Genomic DNA, 18859 nt, shown 5'->3' with positions numbered 1-18859 from the left:
GTCGTCAAATGACTTTATTGCCCGAAACTAGTTTTGAGAAATATGTACTTTCAATACCAGAAAAAGGGTATATATCTAATTTGTATTGTACTTTACAAGAAATTGAAAGTAAGAAAGATTGGGACAAAGATAAGTTGAAATGGGAAAAAGATTTAGGTTTTACAATAGCTGAAGAAACCTGGATGGAAATTTGTCAAAATAGTATTCGGAAATTGATTAATGCTAGAATAGCGATGATTAATTATAATTTTATACATCAACTATATCTAACACCAGAAAAATTTAAAAAATTTGGTCTTAGTAAGTCAGATTGCTGTTTTCGTTATGATCAGATAGCTAGTACTTTTTTACATACTGTTTGGTCTTGTGACCGATTGCAACAGTTTTGGAAAGGTATTCAATCTATATTTAATAGACTATATAATATTTGTGTTGTATTAGATCCTGATATATTTTTATTAGGGAATATGCAATCATTAATTGATTTTGGATTAAATGATTATCAGATTTATTTTATCTATTTAGCTTTAGCAGTGGCCAAGAAATGTATAGCATCTACTTGGAAAGATATAAATATACTAACCTTGGATAGGTGATATTTAGAGATGAAGTCTTGTTTAATTATGGAAAGGATATCTTTTTCAATTCAAGATAAGATGTCTTTTTATAAATTGAAGTGGACTCCATTTGTTAAGTATATGCAATTAAGTTTGATTTAAGTATGTTCCTAGATGTGATATTTTAGATTTGATAAATCCTTTCTTTTAATTATTCTTATTTGTCATATTTTTTCTTTGTGTGTGTTTTTTTTAATATATGATATTATTAATTTTACTAATTCTTCATTCTTTATTTTGGGGGAGGGGAAGGGTGGTTTTTTTATATATAGATTTTTTTTAGTTCTTATATATGTGGGGGGGGGTTAGGTTGAATTAAGTTAGGTTATTAATGTTGTACTGTAATTATATTATTTTATTTTATTTTTTTTAAATGTAATTTTTCTTTTTATTCCTGTGATAAAATATTTAAATAAAGTTTTTTTAAAAAAAGAGATGTAGTGGAATTTCTTTAGCCATAGGGTAGTAAACCTCTGGAATTTTCTACAACAGGTGACTAAGGAGGCCAAGTTGTTGTATATATTGGCAGAGATTGATAGGTATCTGAATAGTCAGGGTACGAAAGGCTGTGGAGTGAAAGCAGAGGAGTTGGGCTGAGTGGGAGAATGGATGAAATGGTGAAGAGGACTTGATTGGCTGAATGGCCCACTTCTGCTCCTATATCTAATGGTCTTGTGGCCTTATAGTGGATGATTTTTTGATGAAAAATTTGTTTAAGTTGATCACCCCAGGATTGATGTTTGTAACATACCTGGGATGAGAATATTGGGGTGTGATTAGTAAATCTGTAAATGACACAAAACTAGTAGAGTCAAAGATAACAAAGGGTGTTTAAAGATCCAGCAAGGCTGGAAGGCTTTGTACCTCAATGACAGGTGATTTTAATCCAAACAAGTGCAAGGTCATTGACTTAGGAAGAATGAGTGGGAATTTTATGGAAACATAAAATTATGAAAGGGACAGGTAAGAAAGATAGAGGCAGGAAAGTTGTTTCCACTGGAAGGTGAAATTAGAACTATGGGATGTAGCCTCAAGATTTGGATAATTAGATTTAGGATGGAGATGAGGAGAGTGTTGAATCTGTGGCATTCTCTGTGGTTGCCTTCATTATATATATATATATATATATATATATATAAGACAGAGACAGACTTTTGCATAGTAGCATAGTAGGGGAATTAAATATGATGGGAAAAGTGCAAGATGGTGGGGCTGAGTACTCAGCCAGATCATCCACGATCCTACTGAATGGTGGAGCAGGCTCAATGGGTCAGATGGATGACGCCTGCTCCTATTTCTTGTGACCCTAGGAGATCAAATTCTGTCTGGAAAAATATATTAAATGGCAGGGATCTTACAAGCATTGCTATCTCTCTGAAGAGCTGATGATCGCACACCTCAACACTGCAGAGATCCTTTTTACAGTAGAAAAGTGCAGAAGACATTCATCAAGATGTTAAGTTGAATGAGACCAGTGAAAGATGGGTGATAGCATTGGTCATGATCTGATCAGGGAATGGCAAAGAAATAAAAGGTGTTACATATATGTTTGAGTGTGACAATATCCAATTGTTCCTTCCAAAAATCTCCTGTCTTTATTTAACAGTTCAGTTATTCTTCTGCAGTGTGATCTTAATTTTTTTATGTCTGTGTGTGTGTGTGTGTGTGTGTGTGTGTGTGTGTGTGTGTGTGAGTGTGTGTGTGTGTGTTTGTTTGTGAATTAATAGACAAACAAACAAATAACTAGATAGATATAGAGGATAGATATTCTTTAAAGTTTTGAGCAAATGAGCGCCCTGATGCGAGCCACTTCACTGAACTGGCAAAGCCTTTCGTGGAAATCATTGTGAAAAAATATGTGCCTAACATATTTTTAGAATTCATGACATTTTTTGACATCCTTTTTATATATGGCACAGAGACAGTCCCTTCAGCCCTTCATGCTGACTGTGGTGCCTACCTGTGCTGGCCACATTTACCTGAATTAAACGTATATCCCGCAATGCCTTTCTGAGTATCTGCTCAAATGCCTATTAATTATTGTAGTTGTACCTTCCTCCATCACAACTCTTGCAGCTCATTCCATACAATGCTTTTGAACAACTTACCCTGCAGATCTCCTATACGTTTCAACTATCCCAATTAAAACTGTGCCTTCAAGTTCTAGACTCACCTGTCCTGGGTAAAAAGATTCTGACTCTCTGTTCAATCAATGGTCATCAAAATTTGGATGAACCTAAAAATGTCCAACGTCAGCTTCCTACACCCCAGTGAGATTAAACTCAGCCTTTCTAACCTTTTATTATAGGAAAAGCCCTGCATTTCTGACATCACCCTTTTATACTCTATTATTACCAATGTGGTGACCAGAAATATATATAATATTCTAAAAGTTGTCTAACCAATCTTTTGTATACTTGCAACATAACATCTCATCTCACATACTCAGAACCTTGGCCTATAAAAGCAATCATTGCATGACTAATAGAATAACTTCAGGTGCATCTGCTAACTTCTTTAAAATTTGTTTTCACCCCTCTTCCTGGTTGAATGTCCTCATGCCATCCTCAGCTGGATTTGTGATTAAATCACTGCTTCATATCCTCGGCAGTCCCTGCGAATCAAGGATGGCCAATTTCTACTCTTCATCAGTTGCTTCTGCAATGATCAATAAGGACAACGTGAGAAAAACCGACTCTTCAGATCGGACAGGGGGTGCCTGAGAGGATGAGATTTTGGGTTGGTAGTTTGTGTAATGGTATGCTCGTTCCACCATTTACACTGGGCTTTCACACATTCCAGTGTATCCACTGAAGGTTCTCAGTACTATGTACCTTGAATCAAAAGGCCAAGGAGTCTGAGGAATCAGTTAGAATCACAGAGTCCTGCAGCATGGGAAACAGGCCCTTTGGCTTTACATGTCCATGCCAACCAAAAATGTCCCACCCTTGCTAGTCCCACTGGCCCACATTTGGTTTATATCCCTTAAAATCCATCTTATCCATGTGTCCAACCAAGTTTTTCTTAAACTTTGGGATAGTGCCAGTCACACTTCCTCCTGTAGCCCATTCTATTCATCCTCCAGCCTCAGTGTGAAAAAGTTACCCCAGATGTTCCTGTTAAATTTCTCCCCCCACTCCCCCTCCCATCTCTTCATCTTACCTCTCCCCTTCCCATCTCTTCATCTTAAACCTATGTACTCTGATGAACCATTCACCTAGTCAAGGCAAAAGACTCTATGCATTCACCTGATCTATTCCTCTCATGGTTTTGAATACTTCTATGAGATCATCCCTCATCCTCACTTGAGATGTGCCATTTCTTCACTCATCAAACTTTGCCTCTGTCTGCATGGTAGTGTCTTCTCATGTTAGAGCTTGGAATGGAATGTTTCAAATCAGACTGTTTGTGGAATGTAACTTGAGGATCACTGCTGAGGATGTTGACCCTGGAGAAAACACAAGCATTGGTTCACTTAGCTTTAGTGTGGATTTGGAAAATTTGTCCGAGATAAGTCTGTGAAATTCTCCACCTACTTTCTCATGATATGATACCAATGGAGTTGTTGTCTAACGCAAGAAAAACAAACTTCTCAAGGATTTCAGTGGCTCATTCATTGAAGTAAATGGATGGTTCGACGTTTCAGGTCAAAATCTTGCAGCAGTTGTTGATTGACAGCAATGGCACAAAGTGGCCACAATGCAGAAAGTGGTTGTTGAATCAGTCAACTGCAGAATGTTTCTCCTCTGATGAGATTTGACAATGAGGCTTGCTGTAACGGTGTGACTAATGATTATGTTGTCCCTTGTAAAGAACTTTGCTTCATAGCACAATTGATTCCTAATGTACTTAAATCAGCACTGACAGATTTTATGTGCTGGGAAATAATATAATGAATGGGATGATTTCATTCCCACAATGTCATCCCTGTTAACAATCTTTCACTGTATTACTTTTCAACACTAAAAGGATTATTGAATAGTATGAATGAACACAGCTAAAGAGCGCCCTAGTATCAATCTTTGAGAACTCTATTGATTCATGATGTAGCTCTATCGATATTTAATTCTGCCTTGAAATCCAACACCATTTCTGCGAAACCAGGCCACTGACTCTGACCACTGTAACTTTTGTCATTCCATCTTTGTTGTCAATAATGTCCAGTTTTTATTGAACAGGCACGGGGTTTGGACCATTTGGTTCTTAGTCTAAGGGCAAGACAAAGAGACCTGCTATGCCATGTATATCTTACTCATCTTCCATCTCCAACTGCTCCAAGTATGTACACATTCAGTTTATGGCCAGCTGTGATAGATTTTGTTATATTTTATATTGTATATAAAGGAGATAAATTGTGGCAGGTCTTTTAGTGTAGGTCATATACAAACACTTCAAAACAAATCTCATTTAAAATGCCAGAGCACTGATCAAGCCAGACAGACCAGACTCTGAGTGACTTTGAAAAACTTTGAAGAATGTCTATAGAGACTTCACAAGTAGGTGTTAATTGGACATGTGGAGTAATAGATTATTGCTTTGGAAAGCAACAGATGAACAAACTCGGAAGATTAAGTCTGGAACTGCAGTCTGTTTGAGTCCAGTTTCCTGTTCTAAGAAGGATATGTGGTTTTCTCTGAGTGAGAGAGAGAGAGAATTCAGTTCTACAGTTCAGCAATGCTGGGACTGGAACATGACAAGGTGGCAGGCTTGTGGAAAACCCCATTTTGAAGATGGGTTGTGAGCCCTTAGTTCAGCCTGGTCAAAGCCCTTGTGGTTCATACAAGAGGAGATGGCTGGCTGCATAATGTTTCACTTGAAATAAGTAGTGGATGTCTCTTGATGGCATTGTGTTGGAAGTGTTAGAAACTATGAACTTTAGAAGATGGATGATCGTGGGTGGAAGGAGAGCACAAGGGAAACCCTATCCTCAACTGGGAGAAGAGACAATGAGATAGTTGAGACCTCTGTCAGATAGCTTAATGTGACATCTGACTTACACAGAACTTACACATGAAAGAAAGAGGTTATCATCTGTAAAACCCTGATGGGGCAATTTTCTTTGGCAAGACACTGAAGTGGCTGATCAGAAGGAATCAGTTGTAGGTGTCCAATGAGCAACAAATCTCTCTCTGAAAACAAAAACCTTCCTAACCATTTACCTTTCATGCACCAATGCCTGGTGAAATTCATAAATATTACATTTGTGCACAGTATAAGTATTGCCTGCAACCAATGAACTTGGAGGAGTGAGAAGTAAGATTGGACTGAATTAAAGAATTTTTCTGAACTTATATACACATTACATACATGTGTGCTTAGAATTAGAAGGGGGTTAAGTTAATAGTAATTAGTTGAAGTTTGATCCTGTTTTCATGTTTAAAGATAATTAAAAGCAACTTTTGTTTAAGTAACCATTTGTCTTGGTGGATTTCATTGGTGCTGGGTTTTTGGGTCCTCTGGGGTCATAACACAGCATATATTTCCAGGAAAAGCCCTCCTATCTTTGAAAAGAGTGATGTGCATATTTGCATTAGTAAACCTCTTTATAGTTTTTCTCTTTGATCTTATCAGTGGAAGTGTCTTGGTTGAACTCTGTTCATTGCTTAAGAAGGTATCGATTCTTGTCACCTCCAGAGAATTTTGAGTCCTTTTTTCCATCAGCTGCACTGAAATAATTTCTGTAATATATTCATGATTACATATTTGAATCTCTCTCTGAAATTAAGTGATGCACATGTGTATATTTGCCCAATTCACTCCATCTTCTAACTTTCTCTATGCTAACATTTTTCCATGTTCATAACCAATATCATTGCATTTTTGTTATATGTGACAATAAACGACCTTAAAAGTAATCTCATTCTGTCTTCTCACTGCTTCTCCATTCCCTTAAATGGAAAATCATCCATGAATTTCAATAGGAAGATCAGGTTTTCAAACCCTCCCTCTGAATTCTCACATGATAATCTTACCAGCACATCTGTCCATCATGCTTTCTTATTCCATGGTTACACCAATCCCACATGGGTAGGTCCCTTTCCTGCTCCTCCTACCCTGTCTTCTTTACATTGGATTTCTCTCTATATTTCCTATATTCCCATCTCACTAAAATGTTCCAGCCTGCACCATTGACCATTCTTTTTCTCCCTTCATTGTTCCTTGACCTGCTGAGTTCCTCCAGCAGATTGTGTTCAGCTTTTTATTTTAATGTTCTGTGTAAGTCACATGTCGCATTAAGCTATCTGACAGAGATCTCAACTATCTCATTGTCTCTTCTCCAGCAAAGATAGGGTTTCCTTTGTGCTCTCCTCCACTCAGGATCATCCACCTTCAAAAGATCATTGTTCATAGTTTCTAACACTTCCAACACAATGCCATCAAAATAGACATCTTCCCCTTGCCTGAAAAACATTCCTTTTTTGGAACTTGCTCACCTCCATCAACCTTTCCATACAGTACCTGCCTTTCATCTCCTTACTCCTGAAATCCAAATAGCTCTTTCAATCTGCTTTGTCTTCTTCTAATATTGTGTCATTCATTTTGTGTTCACAATAAGGTCTCCATACTGAAGTAACCTGGCACAACAGAGATGGCAAATGTGTTTGTTTGGTTGACAAGGTGACCCTCAGTGCATTGTCTGTCTTTATGAGAGCTTTCACATTCTCACCCCCAATTCTGTTCCAAATTAGACCAGAAGTATGTATAACTAATAGGAAAGGAGTTGTTAAGCTGGATAGAGTGCAGAGAAGATTTACAAGGATGTTGCCAGGCCTCGAAGACCTGAGCTAATGGGAGAGGTTGAGCAGGCTAGGGGTTTATTCCTTGGAGCAAAGGAGGATAAGGGGTGATTTTATAGAGATGTACAAAATCGAAAGGAATAAATCAGGTGACTGCAGAGAGTTTTTTTTTGTCCTTAGTAGGGGAATCAGTAACAAGAGGATATTTAAGGTGAGGGGGAGAGATTTAACAGGAACCTGAGGGGTAACATTTTGCCAAATTTGCATTTAAATGTCATTACATCTGATCTATCAACACACCTGATGCAGTTTAAATTACTGCATTCTTTGATTGTTGCATTGGGACCAAATGAATACAGCGATGGTAATGAACCTGATGAGCAGTAACTCATCTGCAACACCACCATTAATGCAAAATTAAAGCATTTACAGTCATTTGCCATTGTTATTCATTATGTGAAATATAAAGTGTTCACAATCATTACTCTGGAGACAAAGTCTTGGAGAACAGATTCAGCTTTATTTCGGGTCTGCAGAGCCAGGTGTCTCTCAGCCCCGAGACACACTGGAGGTCCAGATTCATCACTCTTTTGTACAGTCCCACGCTCAACATCACCACACCTTCATTTAGTCTCTTCCAATTGGAATTTCAATACCTTACAACCTTCCCCTTTTCCCTTCCATCACGGCAGACACCACACAGTCCTCCCCTCATCCTACATCGCATGATATGTTAATTAGTCCATCCCCTCCTTAGGGGTGTCTAAGTTAATATTCGTGTCTTTATTAAGCAAGCGCAGCAGTGGTCATGGGTACCCTAGGTTACCATGCCGGTCTGAACCAGATTCCTGCATCCTTGAGGTTTCTGATAAGAAAGGGGCCCACTAGCTAGTGCTGTCTATTCTCAAGCTCTAATCTACATATTTTACATTCCATCACCTTTCACAGAATGGTGCTAGTTTAATCATTTTCAGCCATTTTTCACAATTCCTCCCTTTTCTCTTTACCATGTATTTCTGATTAAACTGCATCAAACCCTGCTGCTATCTGATTGCATGCCTAAAATTCATTAGATACCCCTTGACACCCCAATTGAATCAATATAAATTTGGTAATTGAAAAACGTCCCAAGGAACTCCTTCTTACTTTTCTTTTTCTCTATTACCTTCTCCTGTTCAAATGCCAAGGAGAAGGGTATGGCCAATTGAATGATTGAACAGGTGCTTTTCCAATTGGGAGGACGAATCAGTCCAAGGATTCTGCCTCTGCAGAATCACCATAGATCCGCTTGAGGTACATTCAAGGCTGTGTGATTCCCTCCCTTCTCCTCTGTTATGTCTTGTATCTTTGTGCATAGTTGTAAGCTTTCCTAGGTCCTTTGTGAACTGTCTTCTTTGACTTGAAATGCAGGCTGTGTGATTCCCTGACACAGCCAGAATGCCGGCGGAATCAGGACACCCTTCCTCTTCAGAGGAGGGAACATCAAGGACAGAGATTTACAGGACTGGTTACCCCAAGCCTCTCTATCCTGTTTCAAAACCATCATGCACCTCGTTTCTTGTTTGTCTTTACCCCACCACAACGGAGGTGGAACCACCTGTGCTATCGGACGTCCAAAAGCGCATGCATAGCAATTGCTCTTGTTTAAACTCTTCACTGTTTATTTTACCTATTCTACCCAGGCATTTGTATCCCCATATCCTGTCTCACTCTCAATTATCTGTCTAAGGTCCTCTACCTCTACTATCTGTACTATTTTCGGATCATTGGGTGAAGTATAGGGTTTCACCTTGGGCATTATTCTGAAGGTACTATCAGTTGGATTAGTCTTTGATCCTTCTACGATTATTCTAAAACAACATGCCAACAGATCCTTTCTACTGATGTTTATCCCCATTCCAAATTTTTCTCATTTACCCCTTTCAAGTAGGTTTTTTCTGGGTAGTCCACCATACATCACTCCAATAGGGGCAGTATCTATTAAGACACATATATTTCTCCTGAACACTATATCATCTCTGACTCTCGATCCTTCCACATTTTATTAAACTACAAGCATCGAACTGTATCACCTGCGGTTTGGAACTTTCAGGAATGGTAATGGTGAACTTTACTGGCCCTGAGGGCTTGACGATGGATTCCAGTCCTCTCCTTACTGAATGAATCCCATCAGCCCAACCCTGGCTCCCACTTACCAACTCTATTCAGCATATCCACCACCATCTCATGTTTGTTTCTACCGAAGGAGGAAGGTTGTACATAGATATTTAACTTATGTTTCACAAACTATTCAAAGTCCTGTTCTAATGACCATCAATGTCTTTTCAACTGGATCTTGAGTGGGTTTTCGGTGGGATGTATGTGTAAAGTTGACGGCTTAGAAGGGGTCCTCACCGGTCCTTTCACTCTGGTGTGAAGTGTCCACCTTTTTCTGCAGTTCTTATCACTGTCTCAGTGGTCAGGAGGGTTAAAAATGGTCCCTCCAAATTTGGATGAAGCTTGGTGTCCTTCCACGTCTTAACCAGAACCCAATCACCAGGTTGTATTTTGTGAATGGCAAATTCGAGCAGAGGTGTCTGGATCAACAGACCCTTTTTCCTAAGAACAAATAAAGAAGAAGTGAGCCCCAATACATAGTTCCTTAGAAATTTGTCAGTGACTTCTACAGTAGGCAATTCCCAAAAATGGCAGTCTGAATAGCATCTCATAAGGGGACAATCCGACATTCCTTTGAGGCGCTATTCAGATTCGCAGTAATGTTATAGGCAGGCATTTTGTCCAGGGTAACTTTGTTTCTAGCACCAATTTGGACAATGTCTGATTCATTCGTTCCACCCATCCTGAGGAAGGGGGATGCCATGGGGTATGAAAATCCCATGTTATTTCTAACTTTGGCATTGTTTCTTGAAGTATCCTAGAGGTGAAGTATAAGTTTCTAGTCTTTTGTGCATATTAATCTATCCACAGTCGACAATAATCCATCAGTCCCAAGAACTTCCTTAGTTCCTTTTTTGTTTTCAGGAGAACCAGTTCCAATATCCCTTTAATCCTTTCGGGACTCATTTTCCTTTTTCCCTTACTTATTAAGTGTCCCAAATATTTTACCCCCTTTTCTAACCCCAGTTGTAACCCAGGAGGTTAATTCCATTATCCAGAATGTATAATAATTGCCACATGACTTCCTCATGATTCATTCTGATCATAATGGGCTCCCAAAATAGGTACAGAAAACTCTTCCCCTGATACCTTTAATTATTGACTAGTGAATCTAACTCCTTCTGGTATAAAGTTTAATGATGATCTAGTGGCCTCTGTGTCCACCAGAAAAACGCATCCTCCTTGTTGGAAATTTATCAAAGCTTCCCGGTGGGTCCCAGGAGGAAGAAACCCATGATCCCACTAATCCTCCCAAAAGACATCAGAGGGATCGCATCCCTTTACCTCTTTAATTCAGGACATTCCTGTTTGAAATGGCCCACTTTCCCACAATAGTAACACCCTGGCTGCTGGGGTTACCCAAAACTCAAGTACATCAACATAATAACAACCAGAACATTTCCATCGCTCAATTTCTCTATCAGAGGCGACCCTCTGGAGAAGTCTAATCTCCTGGATGAAGGTATAAGACTTGTTGAGGAGGACTCATGTTGAACTAAATCTTTTGGTTTCCAATCCTGATAACCCTTTAGATACTTTAGCTACTTTATCTGCAGCCTCATTAAGTTAATAAATCACATCTTTATCATGGGTATGTGCTCAACTTTAAACTGCAAACAAATTGTTATCTTGCGTTGCCCCTTTAAGAGTATTCCTGGCTGTCTTCGTTCTGTGCTCTGTAATATTCTGCACAAACTGGCTGCTTTATCTCTTCTTCTGGGCTTCCTGCCAATTTGCCTGGCTGGTAGAGCGGTATCTTATGTTTTTCTGCTGAGTTCTCTCTGTCCTCACTGAGAACAGCTTAATTTTTAAACTGTGCAAATGCAGACAAATGTGTTTTAACAAAAGCTTCTAGAATTTTCCACAGACTTTCTTTAAATCTTAACTTCTTTGTTACAGTGGCCGGATGATTTATCATGGCTCTGGGTTTGAGCACTAACAAGATCCAAAAATACTTTGGGTATTGCTGACACAGAGGGGACTGCTGCTAGGGATCTAGATGCAGGCAGATGATATGCTAGTGGTGGTCCTTAGGAGGTCCTCGAGGAATACTCGGGGTCACTCGTCTCTCCCTCCTCCATCAGCCTTAGGACTTCCATTTGACTGCGTAGTCTTTGCTTATCTTCCTGTGCAGGAGGGTTCTCCTGCCTACCCTTTGCTTTTTTTCCTTTCCTGATTTTTCCTGTCCTGCTCCTTTCTATGTGCACATTCTTTCTGGAGGACATCCATAGGTTTACTGTCCCCCCCTTCTGCCAGTTTTACAGCATTAGTTTGGCAACCTGCAAGCCTATCTCTTTCCTTTCTTGTGCTAACAGGCGCCACTTTCCAATGACCTCTTTAATGAATTCATCATCCCAAGTACCACCCCCCCCCCACCCCCAACGGCCAGCCTTCTCTACCTAGTCTTTTATTTAATGTCTCAAAAACTTTTCAAATTATATTTTCATCCTCCAGATAGTTGTATCTACACAATTCCCCATTGTACCTCAGGTTCCCAAAACCTGAGCTCCCCGAGCATACACATACACACAAACACACTAACGGTCCCTGACCTGACTAGTTCCCTGAACTCTTAACTGAGCTCCACGAGCTCTTATTCAACCACGGTCCTGGACTGCCGAGTTCCCTGAAATCTCCCTGGAGACATTCCTTGGTCTCTGACCCAACCCTTTTACAGGTCTGTTTCCCTAACATCCGCTCCTTCTCTTTTTCTCATGTTTTTCTTGCCTGCCTCCTCCAGTTCTGGGGCACAGGCCTCTACCTCTCCATCGGACTTTTCACTTGTTGGTGATCCTTGGGAGAGTTATCACCATCATCCTGGTGATTCTCCCCTTCCATCTGACTGTCATACGGTGGAGGAAGGTACTTCAATGAATCCCAGTGAGTTATGTCTGCCTCCTCACTTTTCGTGGCGACCTTAAACAACTTGGTCACCCAGATCCAACATGCTGCATAATCTGACTCTTTCTGATCAAAAGGACTTCTTGTATTTATAAACTGGGGTCCCCAACCCCAGTTTCCTAACATCCGGCCCAACGGACTATCTGGCACAATGACAATCCCGGGACCCCCACTCTGAAGTCCCCTATTCTTTCAGATACACTTATTACCCATATCCCTGTCAGATCACACACTCCTGACAGAATCTCGGTTGCCCGAGTAATGCTTAATAGTCAATTTTCTTACATGGGTCTCGTGCATGAGAGTTCCCCGACCGAAAAACTCATCCTACCGGAGTCTTCCCTTTGCTCCTCCTACTGGAGTCTTCTCTTTGTTCTGTTCTCCAGAGTCTCCTGTCTGGATATCACTCGCTCACACTGCTGACGGCAAGCAAGGGAATCTGAGGCCACTGAAATCAGTGGGGTGCACCTTCTCGTTCTTCGATAGCCAGTCGCCAAGCGGTGGGAGTTGCGATCCTGGACGAGCCCCCAAGCTTGTGAAATATAAAGTATTCACAATCATTACTCTGGAGACAAAGTCTTGGAGAACAGGTTCAGCTTTATTTTGGGTCTGCAGAGCCAGGTGTCTCTCAGCCCCGAGATACACCGGAGGTCTAGAGTCATCCCTCTTTTTTACAGTCCCGCGCTCAATATCACTACACCTTCATTTAGTCTCTTCCAATCGGAATTTCAATACCTTACAACCTTCCCCTTTTCCCTTCCATCACTGCAGATACCACACAATCCTCCCCTCATCCTACATCGCATGTTATGTTAATTATTCCATCCCCTCCTTAGGGGCGTCTGTTAATATTCATGGCATTATTAAGCAAGCGTAGTAGTGGCCATGGGTACCCTAGGTCACCGTGCCGGTTCAAACCAGATTCCTGAATCCTTGAAGTTTCTGATAAGAAAGGGGCCCACTAGCTGTCTATTCTCAAGCTCTAATTGACATATTTTGCATTCCATCACCTTTCACAGAATGGTGCTCGTTTAATTGTTTTCAGCCATTTTTCACAATTATGAAACACTTATTTAAGTTATCAGTTATTCTCTGAGTGCTTCTCATCGTTCCTGCCACTGGGCTCTGTGGTTTATACTGAAATGTAAAACCTATACCTGTTTGATGCAGGTATAAATAATTCACCTTTATGGGGCAACTAGAGATGTGCTTGAGAGAGGAAGGTGCAAAAATCTGCTGATCAGCGCGGTGTAGTACAGTATTTAAAATGCAGAATGACTCTATAGGTCAATTACTGAGCTGAAGCTTGCTGGCATGAAGTGTCTTAATACTCATTGTCCTTAAAGACTCATTGTCACCTGGTCTTGGCAATGGATAGAAGCATCAGATTGCCTTCAGAATGATTAGTGTTGTATAAACTCCATGCCCTGAAACCAATGTTCATATAGTGACGTAGTTCCAAGGTCACACTGGAGCAGAACTTAAAACATGGTGCAGAACTTGGGATTTTTGACTGCCATGGGATAAACCCTGAAGCTCCGCATATCATCTGAATCGTGACACGACTGCAAGACTACTAAAGATTTGTTGGACCTACTGACAACATATTTTTTACATGTGTCCAAAGTTAACTTTTATTATTTATTTTATTTTCTCTTCCTTTCGTATTTATTATTCTTCTCTCTCATCAAGTAAGAATTTCATTGCATCTGTACATATCTGACAATAAATTCTTATTCATTCATAAAATAATCATTTGAGCAGAAAAGGAGCTCATTCTGCCCATATGCTCTCCAGTTGTGTGCCTCGGCCTTGCCCTGAGTTTCACAGCCCTGCACATTTTCCACCTATTCAAGTATGAGAGTGTAAGTTTTAAAATGTTGACAGGAAGAGAAGCTGGCTGCATTCCTCTCAATATTTTTATTAGTTTCATCATATAAATGTTACACAGGTACATGAGAACAAAATAGAATATTAATGAATGTTATAGAATAATGCAGATAATATTGTAATCTATGTTATATTAAAAAGAAGTAAAAAAAAACTACTCTTCTACTTATCTAATCCCACTCTACAGATGTTATTGGCTTTACACGGACAGACAACTATTGATAACAAAAAAAAAGGTTATGGTTGTAAAGCAGAAAATAGTTAATAAAAACATAAAAATTACAGCACGGAAACAGGCCATTAGGCCCTTCTAGTCCACACCGAACCAAACACCCCTTTCTAGTCCCACCTCCCTGCACAATGCCCATAACCCTCCATCTTCTTCTCATCCATAGACCTGTCCAACCTTTTCTTAAATAATACAATTGACTCTGCCGCCACTAGTTAATCTTACACATTTTGAAAATAATTGAGAAAAGAACCCCATTAAGTAACAAAACTAAGATTCATTTCAGTAGTGGAACATCTGATTTTTTTCTAAAGTCAGATGTGCCATCATACGAGTATGAGTGGGAGGGCAGCACCTTTCCATCGCATCTGTATGGCCCTTCTAGCGATCAGGGAGGCAAGGGCAACTACATGGGAGGGATTGTGATGCCTTTAATATCAAACCTGTTGGCACACTTCTTCCAAAGAGAGCCAAGAAAAGGATTTGGAGTCAAATTAATATTAAGAACTAAAGTCAAGGTACAAAAGACTCCTTCCCAAAAATTGGAAAGAGAAGGACATAACCAGAACATATGATGCAATGTACTTTTTTCAGATTTACATTTATCACATCTAGAAAATAAATTAGAATAAAATTTAGCCAATTGAACTTTGCAATAGTGGGCTCAGTGTACTACCTTAAATTGTATTAATGAGTGTCTAGCACAAAGAGAGCTTCAAAATAGAATTCCATGTAGTTTCAGAAAATAGCTGTTGAAACTCCTGTTCCCATAGTTTTAAAAAAAATCTGTCTAGGGAACTATCCCTAGAATTTAGAAGTAATTCATAAAGGCCAGATATCAACCCACTATAATTAGGTTGAAAATTATAAATCATCCTTATCATATTAGGTTGCAGGTCTTCATGGAGCTTCAACATTAAAGAATTAAACAAGCTCCTCACCTGTAAATAATGAAAAAAGTGGTATTGCAGTGGACTGCACTGATTGACAAGTGAACGGATCATGGAGGTGCAGGCTCGCACTGGGCTGACATCACAATGGTCCTGGTGGGAGGGGCCAAAAAGGATCATGGGAATGGTGCAGATAAGCTCTCAGAAAGTTCCAGTAAAGTCGGTTGGTTGGTTCAACTAACTCACAGCTTCTGTGTGTTGTTTTTTACTCTTTTGTTTGCTGCACAGTACATGACCACAGTGTCTAGGTATTGTAAATTTGGTGGATAATTGTTCAAAAGAGGCAAGATTTTAGTCAGTAAAAATATGTAAAAAGATTGGATACCTAAATTTGACCAAAGTTGAAAACCAATATCTTGAACCGACAGTTTAAAAAAAAAGGAATGACCTAAAATAGGACTAATTAGTAAGAATCTATGGTATCCAAGATGTTTCCTACATTCAAACCAGATTTTCAATATATATCCAACAACAAAATTGTCAGTTAATTTGGAGGCCATAAAGGGTAAAGTTGCTCCAAGTATTGAAAGAAGAGATTTTTTTTTGGAAGATTTAATTTCTAAATTAATCTGTTTTGAAACACCTAAATCTTCCTTGTGATTAATCTAAAAAGTAATATATCTAATATTAGCTTCCCAAAAATAAAACCAGGTTAGGTAATGCTAAGTGCCATTGTTTTTAGTATTTTGAAGGACATCTTTACATGACTCATTAAGGTAAGAACATTTTCTTTAAACAAATTATTGAATTTCTTAGTAATAGCAATATCTAGACAGTTAAATTGATTTTTAGCTATTTTAAAAGGAATAGAGGAATCTAAAGAGCAGGAAGAACCTAAGACAAACAGTTCACTCTTCTGCAAATTCAATTTATATCCTGAAAATTTCACAAATTGCTGAAAAGATAAAATAGATGGAATTAATCAGTCAAGATTCGATATATACAACTAAAGGTCATTTGCATAGAGAGACACCTCATGAACTCTTCCTGCTCCTGTGATTCCTAAAAGCCACAGCTAGAGGTTCTAAAGTCAAATTAAATAATAATGGATTAAAGGACATCCCTGTTTGGTTCTGCAGTATAACTTAAAAAGGTTTAGATTTAATTGAGTTAGTAAAGATTGAAGCTGTAGGAGATAAATATAACAGTTTAATCTAATTTAAGAATTTGGGTCCAAAATTGTATTTCTCCAGTACACTAAATAAATATTCCCATTCAACTCTATCAAAAGATTTTTCAGCTTTTAAGGAAATAACATATTCAAAGGATGAAACTATGGAGAGTAAAGAATGTTTACTAAATGATGAATATTAAATTGTAATCCTTAATAAACCCAGTTTGACCCTGAGAGATGATTAAAGGCATGATATTCTCTAAACTACAAGCTAAAATCTTAGACAGTATCTTAGTATCGATATTTAAGAGGGAGATTGCTCAGTAGGAGGAACAGTCTAGTGGGGATTCCTTTCTTTCTTGTTATCAGTTATAGCTGATAATAACTTCCTTATCTGGGGCAGAACATAAAACATGATGCAAATTCAGATTGTGGACCCTCATCATCCTATAAGTATGCTCAGAGATGGGGAAAAACTCAACAATTTAGACAGTATCTACAGAGATAGAATCACTCAATGCTTTAGGTAGATGGAATCAGAATCAGAATTTATTGTAATGAATGTGTCATAAAATTAGTTGTTTTGCAGCAACATTACAGTGCAAATATTGCTAAATATTTCAAAATAAACAAAATAGTGCAAGAAAAAGAAAGAGACAAAAGTAAAGCATTATCTGTGGTTCATTGTTCATTCAGAAATTTGATGGCAGAGGGAAAGAAGCTGTCCTTGTGCCACTGAGTGCTTGTCTTCAGGCTCCTGTTCCTTTTTCCTGATGTTAGCAGAGTGAAGAGGGCACGGCCTGGGTGATGGGAGTCCTTGAGAATGGAGAGTGCTTTCTTAAGACACTGATAGTCTCAATGAAGTGAAAACTGATGCCCGTGATGTCACAGGCCAAGTTAACAACCTACTGACTTTTTATCCTGTCCTGAGCTTTGGAACCTCCACACCAAACAGCGATGCAACCAGTCAGAATGCTTTCCATTATAGACCTGTAGCATTTTCAAGGGCCTTCCAACATCAGAAAACAAACAAATGTAAGTGAATGGGAAATAATGAAATGTCTGAGATAAGTTCAAGTTCAAATTTAATATCATTTGACTGTACACATACAACCCGACGATGCAGCATTTCTCAAGATGATGGTGCACACATATACACACACAATATGGAGCACATAATAATAGCATATACATAATTTGAATTAAATACACATAAATATTTTGGTATGATTTACTTGGTTACAGAATACTGTTCATCAATCTCAGCCTGACATTGCTGCATTTTAATGCTCCTGTACCTACAGATAATATGTACTGAATCTTCAATGATTCTTTGTGACCTGTTTAAGCAAAGCACTCAGTAAATGTCCTCAATAAATTAAAGGAAGACCCCAGTGATCTTCTCAGCCATTTGATTATCCTCTCTATTGACTTGTGGTCCAATGCTCTACAGCTAATGTCCCACACAATGATACAGCCATTGGACTCCTGAACCCAAAGGACAAATGGTTCAAGTGCTGGCTGGGAGAGGGTGTTGGTTTGTTAATGATAACTGATTTGTCAAGATGAGGAGTAAATAGAGCAAGATGAATGGGAAAAGAAAAATGCTCTTGATATTTATTCAACTCAAATATGATTCTAATCAAATCCTATTTCCCACTTTTTTTGATGTTTGTTCTTGGCAAGTAGTAGTCACAATGAAGACATTGCTTTGGGGTACTTATCGATGAAGGGTGCATCATTCTCACTGAAGTCACATGGTAGGCTTAAGCTTCACACTCAGCCTAAGCCATTGATATGGGTCCTGCCTTTGTCTGAGATCTGTACAGTCACCCTTCTTGACTGAGTCTTCTGCGTATGGATGGCCAGACAGCACTGAAGATGCAGACTGAGAAGATTGGCAGGTAGCAGGTTGATGGGTGATGAGAAAGTGAAACCTGCAACCCACCAAATGATCAATGGACATTGGAGTGAGAGCCAGCCAAGTAGAAAACACAGTTAAAACTGGTAAAAAGATGAATGAAGACAAATATTTTAGTTCACATACACTCACACTCAATCACATTCAAAAACAATTTAAATATATATACATAAGAGATGTAGATTGATGGGCAGATAGACAGGTAAACATATGGAGTGAATTGAATTGTTTATTGCCATATGTACTGCAATGTAGTGATAAAATTTGTTTCGTTTGCTATCCAGGTAAGTCAACCAATATATAGAACAGCAGACAGTGCAAGAATAACAACAACAAATCAGGG

At 38.9% G+C, this 18859-nt stretch overlaps 1 long non-coding RNA gene across 1 annotated transcript; it reads right to left on the bottom strand.

Annotated features, from left to right (window-relative positions):
* Positions 1-7913: 7913 nt before the first annotated feature.
* LOC138757783 (uncharacterized) lies at positions 7914-15539 on the bottom strand. The gene is made up of 3 exons (XR_011353881.1): positions 15473-15539; positions 12698-12944; positions 7914-9952 (listed from the first exon to the last, which is right to left on the bottom strand). It is a non-coding gene; the product is annotated as an uncharacterized lncRNA (long non-coding RNA).
* Between the last annotated feature and the right edge of the window lie 3320 nt (positions 15540-18859).

Source organism: Narcine bancroftii, chromosome 3 (assembly GCF_036971445.1).
Source record: "Narcine bancroftii isolate sNarBan1 chromosome 3, sNarBan1.hap1, whole genome shotgun sequence".
NCBI classification, from domain to species: domain Eukaryota; kingdom Metazoa; phylum Chordata; class Chondrichthyes; order Torpediniformes; family Narcinidae; genus Narcine; species Narcine bancroftii.
The sequence above is the reverse complement of the archived record's forward strand: the minus strand, read 5'-3'. Positions and strand labels throughout refer to the sequence as shown.